The 8814-nt window shown below is 42.9% G+C and overlaps 1 protein-coding gene across 1 annotated transcript in view; it reads left to right on the top strand.

The window, feature by feature from the left end:
- Positions 1-8024: 8024 nt before the first annotated feature.
- The window catches only part of RIN2 (Ras and Rab interactor 2), a 116549-nt gene continuing 115759 nt past the window's right edge, over positions 8025-8814 (top strand). The window contains exons 1-2 of the mRNA XM_049774329.1: positions 8025-8105; positions 8392-8486. The gene's annotated coding sequence lies outside the window, so the exon portion shown is untranslated. The remainder of the gene's footprint in view (positions 8106-8391; positions 8487-8814) is intronic.

Here is an 8814-nt window from a genome sequence, read left to right as displayed (position 1 = left end):
AAGTATTTTCCATCATGCTACTAATTAAAGGGGGAGGGAGACAAGTGTCTTATTGGTGAAGTGGAAAGTTTTGAAAATTCCCCTAGAGTTACAAAGATCAACTTGCCAAACAGCTGTTAATGGGTACATGTGACCTCAACCTCCAATCATTGTCTACATTAGAATGTGATGCCACATCAATGCCAAAACCAAGCAGCTATGACCCCGGGGCCAGATCTCAGACTAGTATTACCTTGATCCTATAGCGCAGGGGTCGCAAACTTGCGGCCCGCCGGCCATTAGCGGCCTCCGTACAACATTTTGTGGCCCGCGGCCGGCCTTCAAATATCGCAGTATTTGCAATTATTCGCTTACCAGAACTGCTATAGCAGGGGTCTCAAACTCAATTTACCTGGGGGCCGCAGGAGGCAAAGTGGGGGTGAGGCAGGGCCGCATAAGGGATTTTGCTTACCTAATAATCGCAATAAAAACCGCATTGGTAAGAAAAAAAATCGCATTAAACATTCGCATACCCCGAGCAGTTCCGTTCGGGTATGCGAATGTTTAATGCGATTTTTTTCTTACCAATGCGATTTTTTATTGCGAATATTCGGTAAGCGAAATCCCTTATGCTGCCCTGCCTCACCCCCACTTTGCCTCCTGCGGCCCCCAGGTAAATTGAGTTTGAGACCCCTGCTATAGCAGTTCCGGTGCTACTGGTGCCAAAAATCCTCTGCTAAAACTAATTGTGCTGTTATCATAAATAATAACTAGACATAGGATTGATCTTTCAAAAATATAGGAAATTCTCACAATATATTTGTGGCCTTCAGAAATCAGTAGAGTCAGAGTCACAGCATGAGACTGATATTGTAAATGAAAACACCAAATCACCACTCAGATCACTTGAAACTTAAGAGTTTCCTGAAAGGAAGCATAAGGAATAATGAAAAATGAAGGAGTTCATCTGTATCAGTAGATAAGGATAGAAACCCAGTAAGTGCATCAGAACTTTCACCGTTGCCCGAGGATGACTTCAGACAACAATCTTCTTAATGTTTATTGAAATGAAATTGAAAGAAGTCAATAAACTCAAATGAAAGAAATCATCTCAATAGAGTTGAAGATGCGACAGGATACAGTAGCAAGATTCAGAAGTAGAATGAAATAAGCCAAAAATTGAATCAGTAACTTTAAAGTCAAAGGACATGCTATCATTAATAAAGAAGAGGTAACAGAAAAGAGATGTTGAAGAATGAAAAAATAATTCATGATATCTGACAATAGGAATAGTAACGGGCTGAAGAGATAGCATAGCAGTAGAGTGTGTGCTATGCCTTGCATGCAGCAGGTCGGTGGTTTGAATCCCGGGCATGCCCTGAGCCTGCCTGGGGTGATTTCTGATAGAGAGCCAGGAGTAGCCCCTAAGGGCTGCCAGGTGTGACCCCCCTTAAAAAAAAACAAACAGCAAAATAGGAATATGAACAACCTCCAACTCATGAAAATTCCATAAGGAGACAAAAGAGAGGGGAAGAATGGTGGAAGACATAATAGCTGAGAACTTCCCCAGTCTGAGGCTGGAGACTGCACTAATCCAAGAAGCCCAAAGACAACCAAACAAGAGAAACTCATAAAGAACAACACCAGTAGTGGTGTTGAACCAGAATGGCAAGAACCATAGTGATAGACTTATATAAGCAGAAACAGAAAAGCAAAGCCTTAAATACAAGGAAAACAATATAAAATTCACATCATGTTTTCAAATGAAACTCTCTAAGCAAGAAGAGAGTGGGATGATATATTCAAACTGCTGAATGAAAAGAACATTCAACCAAAAATTCTCTATTCTACAAGGTTATCAGAGAATAATTAAAACTTTCCCACAAACAATAGCTAAGGACATTGCATCCAAAACTCTGCAGGGAACAATGAATAATTTTCTGCAACGAAAATGTTGAATAGCAAAATTTACCAAAATCCTTATTGAAAAATAGCGACTTCTTATAAAAATTTCCTTAAATGTCATGGACTGGACTGGAGAGATAATACAGCTGATAGGGTGCTTGCCTTGCATGCAGCTAAACTAAGTTTGATCCCTGGCATTTCATATGGTCTCCCCAAACACTGCCTCCAAATAACTGTGTGCAGAGCTAGGAGTAACTTCTGAGCACCACTGGGTGTGGCCTCAAAACAAACAAAGATGTCAGTGGGCAAAGCTATCCAACCAAAAGGCACAGAGTGGCTTTATGGATCAAGAAACAAAATTCGGGGCCGGAGAGATAGCATGGAGGTAAGGCATTTGCCTTTCATGCAGAAGGTCATCAGTTCGAATCCGGCGTCCCATATGGTCCCCCGTGCCTGCCAGGAGCAATTTCTGAGCATGGAGCCAGGAGTTTCCCCTGAGCACTGCTGGGTGTGACCCAAAAACCACACACACACACACACACACATAGACACACATACACACACACACACACAAGAAACAAAATTCAACCTTTTTACAAGAGACACATTTGAACTTTCATGCTAAGCACAAGCTCAGAGTGAAAGAAAACTAAAAAATAATCATGCATGCTATTAATAGGCTGAAAAAAAGGTGCTTATATCAAGACCCTATGGTATTTAAGGTAAAGAAAGTAATGAGTTACTCATATCATATTACATACTGGTTAAAGGATCAGTGGATCAGGAAGATCTAGCATTTAATCAATATTATGATCAGTGAGAGGTCAGAAATATTTATAAAGCAATTGCTATAAGGGCTGGTGTGATAGTACAGCAGGTAGGGCATTTGCCTTGCATAAAGCTAACCAGAGTTTGACCCCCAGCCACTACCTTTAGCCCCATGACCCCTAGAAGGAATGATCCTTAGGGAGAGCCCAAGGTATTGGGGGATGAGGCTTAAGCTTTGATTTTACTGGACGTGTCCCCATCACACAGGCGCCTGCAGTGTGAACAGATGAGGATCTCTGTTAGATATCAGTTTTCCAAGTAAGGATGGACTGGTACTCCCCAGGAATTAACTCCACTACTGACAGTCCTGTGAGTGTAGAAATTCGAGAGAGAGAGAGAGAGAGAGAGAGAGAGAGAGAGAGAGAGAGAGAGAGAGAGAGAGAGAGAGAGAGAGAGAGAGAGAGAGAGAGAGAAGAAAGCACAAAACTTAAAGAATAAATAGGTAACTTAATAATAGGGGCTGGAATGATGGTTAGGATATTTTATTTGCTTTGCCCTCAGATTTTATCTCCAGCACCTCATATGGTGTCCTGAGCCCCATCAAGAGAGATCACTGAGTGCAGAGCCAAGAGTAAAAACTGAGAATTGCTGGGTGTGGCCCCCCAAATAATTTATAACATTATTGGTTTTACTTAAGAAATTTGAGGCATTGAGCTTTGTTCATATTTTTAATAAAAAAGTTATTATTTATGGGACCGGAGAGATAGTACAGTGGGTAAGACAATTGCTTTGACTATTGCAGACTCGAATTCAATTCCCAGTGTCCCATAAGGTCCCCCAAGTCATGCTAAGAGTGAACCCTGCATGCAGAACCAGGAATAAGCCCTAAGTACCACTCATAGCACAAAATAAAAAAAAAAAACACTTTTAAGTAAATAAAGTTATTTGGTAACAAGACTGGTAACAAGTTTGCTTTACTTCTGATCTTTTATATCCATAAATTCTATATTTTTTTCAATTTTTTTTTTTTTTGATTTTTGGCTCACAACCGGCAGCACTCGGGTTTCTCCTGGCTCTACGCTCAGAAATCGCTCCTGGCAGACTCGGGGGACCACATGGGATGCCAGGATTCGAACCACCGTCCTTTTGCACACAAGGCAAATGCCTTACCTCCATGCTATCTCTCCGGCCCCAGTTTTTGTAGTCTTTTTTTTTTAATATATTTTTTATTTAAGTAACATGATCATAGTTGGGTTACAGTCACAAACAGAATACCCCCCTTCACCAGTGTAACATTCCCCTCTCCCCACTTCCCATCCCCTGCCTGTATTCGAGACAGGCATTCTACTACAGTTATTTGTTTTTAAGTTCAGTAAATTGTATTTTTTTTCCTTAAAGGATAAGAGTAAAAAAATATATAGTAAAGGTGTGATAGTGGCGAACGCCTTACCTGCATGGTATCTCTCCAGCCCCAGTTTTTCTAGTCTTAAGAACTTTTACAAAAGTAAAAAAGTTGACTACCAACCAGGAGAACATACATTCCAGACCATGATAAAAGACACTTAAAATTCACACATACAACTTGAACCTGGAATCCGGGTTTTTCTGTCAAACCTATGAAACCCCAAGCAAGAGAAAGATAATTACAGAAATGTGCTACGATCATTTCTAGATCCAGACATGGATATAGAGGGTGAAGGTGAAGTATGACTCTCCTGATTGGTCTTAAGATGAAATTCCCAAGTGTGAGTTATCTTCTTCTGCTTTAGTCAGTTAGGCTGTAAAATAATCATCACGTAATAAATCATAGGTCATATTTACCTGGAAGTTCATGGTGCCTGACTTATTTAACTGCTAGAAAGAAGAAAAGGGCAGGTTAGAACACTTTGTTATTGTTGTTTGGTTTTTGGGACATCAGGTGATGCTCAGGGGTTACTCTTGACTATGCACTCAGAAATCACTTCTGACTCAGGGACCATATAGGACACCGGGGGATCAAACCGTGGTTCATTCTAGGCTAGTGTGTGCAAGGCAGATACCTTATCTTTAGCATCACCACTCTGGCCCTAGGTTAGAACACTTTTGAGGCCAATTCTCATGGCAGCTTGGAGATGAGAGTCCATAGGGTGAATAACTTGAACTTCTATTGACTAATAAGAAGTGGATGCCAGTATATATATATTGCTGCTTCATATTTTAGGGACAAATCAAACAAGGAAAGAATTGAGTAAATAAATCAAGGGTGATGGTGGTGGAAAGTATATGGGAAATGCCAGCCAATTAGTACATCTTTTTGGGGGGTGGGGGGGAGTGTTTAGGTCATGCCCGGTGGTGGCGGCAGCACTCATGGGTTACTCCTAGCTCTATGCTCAGAAATCACTCCTGGCAGGCTTGGGGGACCATATGGGATGCTGGGATTTAAACCACCATCCTTCTGTTTGCGAGGCAAATGCTCTACCTCCATGCTATCTCTCCAGCCCCCAATTAGTACATCTTGAACCTTCTATCTTGCCAAGATTTGGCCTCTGGCCAGGTAGACTGAAAGCTGAAGAGCATCAGTGATTTAGCCCAGCTCAGTTGAGCAGTGAACTGGAAACTGGGCACTTAATGTTCTAATCCTTTTCTCTCAGCTCACACCAGCATTCAGGCAACCATTCTCCAGTGCCTTTCCTCAGCGACTCTCAGTAGAAGGTACTGATTAGTGATCTTGTTCAGTGGCATTCAATGGAGCCGGAGTCCAGCTGGTCCACTCATTGTGTCTGTTAGGTCACTCCAAGTGACCCTGCATCTCTGAGTTACCTGCAGAGCTTTGTCAAGGCTTGGTTTAAAGAGACAGCTTGGCCTTACAGAAAAAGTGAGGGATTGTCCTTTCCCAAGCTTTGTCCTTTAGCCCAGAAAGAGCAACCCACTTCGTTTACATTCCTTCAGTGGTGTTATTGAAAAGACTTTGGCAGTTCCAAAATGTTTGCAAAGTCTTTTGCAAAGTCTTACTAGGGCTTGCTTCTTTCTTTCTATTTTTTTTTTTTTCTAGCTTTCAGTTAGCATCTGGAAGAATCTACTGGATTTTCTGGGCTTGGTTTACAGGAATCCGATTTACACTTCAGAAACTAGCAAAGGAGCACACTTCCACTGTGTCTGGAGAAATTTTAGTATCTCTCCAAAGACAACAGCGGTACCTGTTTTGCTTGTTATTCTAGCCTGTTATCAGGGTGGCTTTTGGATCACACTGTTGCTTTTTAACCTCTAAGGGCAGGACTGAAGAACATAACATGGACAGAAAGGATCACCTGAAGTTATTTTAAATTTCTGTCCATACTGACTTAAGGGGTTAAAGGTTATGGTCTGAGAAGGAAACTGTTACTAGGATGGGAAATACCTTAACCAAAACTTTCTTGTGCTCCTAAAATTAGAACAGCCTATTTACTTTCATTCTGAGAAAAGCCAATCGGGGTACTTGGCAGCCTGTTCTCATCACCTGCATCATCTCCAGCCTAGAGCAGCCTGTGGAGGAAGGAGAACCTGGATCTTCTAGAAGAAAAAATATAATAGATCTGCCTGCTCTAGGAAGCAAAATAAGTGGTTTGTCACATGCCACTTAAAAGCTGAAGGGTATGCATGCATTTTTGCTAGCTGCTATTAAAGAGCGAATTTTTAGATTCTGAATTGCTGCATTGCTCTAGGCAAAATTCCTTGCCTGTCCTGGCTCTTCAGAAAGAATTTGTCAACACAGAACTTCTGAACGAAGAGACTCAGATCTGGGTGAAGAATGAAATCTTCCTTAACTGCTAGGTAATGTTTAATCCTCCCTCTGAGAAAATGCTTGGAAGGAGAAAGAAATCACTGGCATTAGACTTGCTTGCAAGACATGTACTTTTTTCTTCTTCTTTTTATTTATGTGCTTCTAAGTCTCAAGAGTTAATCATTTGCTCTGCAAAGTTACCGTGTGGCTCCAGAGTTCACCAAGTTTTCTGGAATATTGCCTTTCTGAACTTGACTCTGAAGTGATAAACTTGAAAAACTTTGGAGGCTGAAGCTCCTTTCAGTGGCTGAGACCAAGACTCTGATACCCAGGATAGCAGCAGAATTCAAGTGGAAAGTTCACAGTTTTCTCTGGAGGTTTTGGAAATGCTTGTTATCACCCCAGAAGAACAACAAATAGAAAGAAGCAGAAGGATGCTTATCGCCAAGTCCTGAAAATGGAGGAAGCACTATAAGCCATGAAGGTTCTGAAAGGAGGGGTGGGTAAACTCTATTATTATTATTTTTTCCTAGATGGAATTCCCAGGTCACTGTGGTCTGTTATGAGTATGAACAGAAAGAGAAATCATGGGCAGAAACAAACCTCTTTGAATTGCTTGTTCCTCAGTGCAATGTATTCCTCTCTACTTGTTGAAACACCTTTGTCATTGTTCACTCTGTTCCTCAGGTATTGATAACCTGGGAAAATTGACAGCAATTCTTAGGGTATCCATCCTTCGTTGCCATGTGACTAAGCCTCTTATAATATTCCTCACTGTAAAATGGGAAATGTTTTCATTAATATTTTCTTTTTTTTTTTTTTTTTTGTTTTTGGGCCACACCCGGTAACGCTCAGGGGTTACTCCTGGCTATGCGCTCAGAAGTTGCTCCTGGCCTGGGGGACCATATGGGACGCCAGGGGATCGAACCACGGTCCGTCCAAGGCTAGCGCAGGCAAGGCAGGCACCTTACCTCTAGCGCCACCGCCCGGCCCCTATTATTTTCATAATTGTTCTTTCTGCATGTGGGGTGGCATTTAGCACCAGCTATATCTCGATGCATATCTTGTTGAGCTGAAGCCAGCATGGATGTGAAAGTCATGTATAGTTGCTCCTGGTCCAGCCCCTCTATCCCCCCTCCCCCCGCCCCAACTTCCTCAAATAAGGAGGGTTTAGGCATCCTTCCCTAAGTTCTCCACTCATTGTTCACTGACCTGGGCAAGGCTATACTTCCAAAGTGGGGATTGAAGGTTTAGGGACCAAGAAGAAAGATAAAAGGATCTTCATGCAGGAGTGAGGGAAATTCCAAACTCAAATAACCACGGTGATGAATCAGTCATATCACGCTTTGAAATTTCCCTTTATATTCCAAAGTGTATATTCCCTGCTCCCCTCCCGTGGACTGTGGAGTAGTTGACATGTTCCTTACACAAACTGATCTCTGTAAATCAGGTCACAGAATTATGTCTCCATTCATTGATTTCTTAGGAGAAAACAGGGGGATTTTATTTTCTGTGCCCTCGTGGTGACCTAGCCTGGAGGGAGAGGGCTATCAGAGCTCATGATGACCTCATCCCTTCCAGCAGGAGTTCCTGGGCCATGCCGAGTCACATTCTTTCTGCCTTCCCTCCGCAATCAGCCACTTTCAAATCCATAAGCTTCAGAGCCGATGACAGTGCCATCGATTATTGGTCCCTTTATGGACTTGAACGTGAGGTCAGGCAAAGACAAAGCCATCATTATGCGTTGGAAGTGCTGAGATCTTCTTTGTCAGCCCTGGCAGTGGGAGGTGGGGCTGTGAGGTGGGGCCCCTTCTAGGCACTGTGTTGTCAGAGGCAGGAAATCAGCCTGAAAGGAGATGGAAGGGCTTTGGTGGGAAATAAATGGCACTGTGTTGTTGACGGAAAAAGATCTTGGCAGGACTGTTGTTGTGAGTGTTCTGTGGCTGAGAGAGGAATTTCCTACAGGCTGTACTAACCATTAAAAATGTCTCTACCTTCAGGAGTCCCAGGAGTGCCGTAGACTCCCTCGCTGAGGGAAATGTCAGCTTCAACCATGGGCGCCCGAGGTCTGGACAATCGAGGAAGTTTCTTTAAGGTAAAGGGGAGTCTGGGCTGGGTCCACTGGTCCATGGTCAGCTTGCTGGCTTTGCTGGGCTGTCTGGGAACTGAGACGCTCTGACTAGCTGCAGAGAAAAAACTGCGCTCTGAGCTTGCTCTGGCTGACCGAGCTTGCCTGAGCCCAGCTGGGAGCTGTTGCCGGGGTTTCCAGTAGGATGGGTTCTGTGACTTCACAATCCCAGACAGTTCCAGGACCCTGGCACCCAGCAATGCTACCCCATGTGAGACAACAACGGATGTAATCTTTATTAGTCAACAGCTCAGTTGTGGCTTTTGGCCTTTTTTTCCTCCTCCAAACTGGACAG

This window comes from Suncus etruscus, chromosome 6 (genome assembly GCF_024139225.1).
Source record: "Suncus etruscus isolate mSunEtr1 chromosome 6, mSunEtr1.pri.cur, whole genome shotgun sequence".
Lineage (NCBI taxonomy): Eukaryota > Metazoa > Chordata > Mammalia > Eulipotyphla > Soricidae > Suncus > Suncus etruscus.
The sequence above is the reverse complement of the archived record's forward strand: the minus strand, read 5'-3'. Positions and strand labels throughout refer to the sequence as shown.